The following is an 828-nucleotide window of genomic DNA, read 5'->3' on the forward strand; positions in this document are numbered from 1 at the left end:
AGGGGAGGGGACTTGAGGGGGAGGTAAGAGGGGAGGGGAGGAGGGGGGAAGGGGAAAGGAGAATGAAAAGGGGAGGGAGGAGAGAAGGGAGGGGTAGGGGGAGGAGGGTAGGGTCGGGGGGGGAAAAAAGGGGCGAGGAGGGAGAGGAGAAAAAGAGGAGAAAAAGGGAAAGGAAAGAGAGAGGGTAGGAGGGATGAGAAGTGAAAGGGGAGAGTGAGGAGATGGGAAGGGGGAGAGGGAAGAGGAGAGGGAGAGGGAGAAAAACAGGGGACAGTGGGAACAAGGTAAGGAAAGGAAGAAATATAGAGTGTGAAAGGAGGAAAAGGGGGAAATAATAGAGTGGGACAGAGACCAGGAGATAGAAACAGGGTAGAGGAAAGAGGGAGATGAGAGGGAGTGAGGTGAGTTGGAACGTGGGGAGTGGGGAGTTTGGGAGGGAGTTGAGGAGAGTTGGAAGAGAGAGGGAGGGAGGGAGAGAAGGGAGGAGAGGGTGAGAGAAGAGAGGAGGAGAGAGAGAGAGGAGGAAAGGGAGGAGAGCGGGTAGTGGGGGGTAGGTAAGGACGAGAGGGGGAAGGGAGGGAGGGGTAGGGGAGGGGAGGGGGGGAAGGAGTGAGAAGGAGGGAGGTAGAGCGAAGAGAGGAGAGAAGAGAGGGGAGAGGGAGGACAGGGGGGGACAGGAACAAGAACAGGATGACAGAACAAAGGGGTACCCAGGGGCCAGGTGGGGGTAAACAAGCAGGGACCAAGGACATTGTTTTTCAAAAAGGGTGGAATTGAAAGGAAGAATCAGAGAGGGAGACTTGCCAAGATTTGGACCGACCAAAAATA

The sequence above is a fragment of the Penaeus monodon genome, chromosome 24 (assembly GCF_015228065.2).
Source record: "Penaeus monodon isolate SGIC_2016 chromosome 24, NSTDA_Pmon_1, whole genome shotgun sequence".
Taxonomy (NCBI): Eukaryota; Metazoa; Arthropoda; class Malacostraca; order Decapoda; family Penaeidae; genus Penaeus; species Penaeus monodon.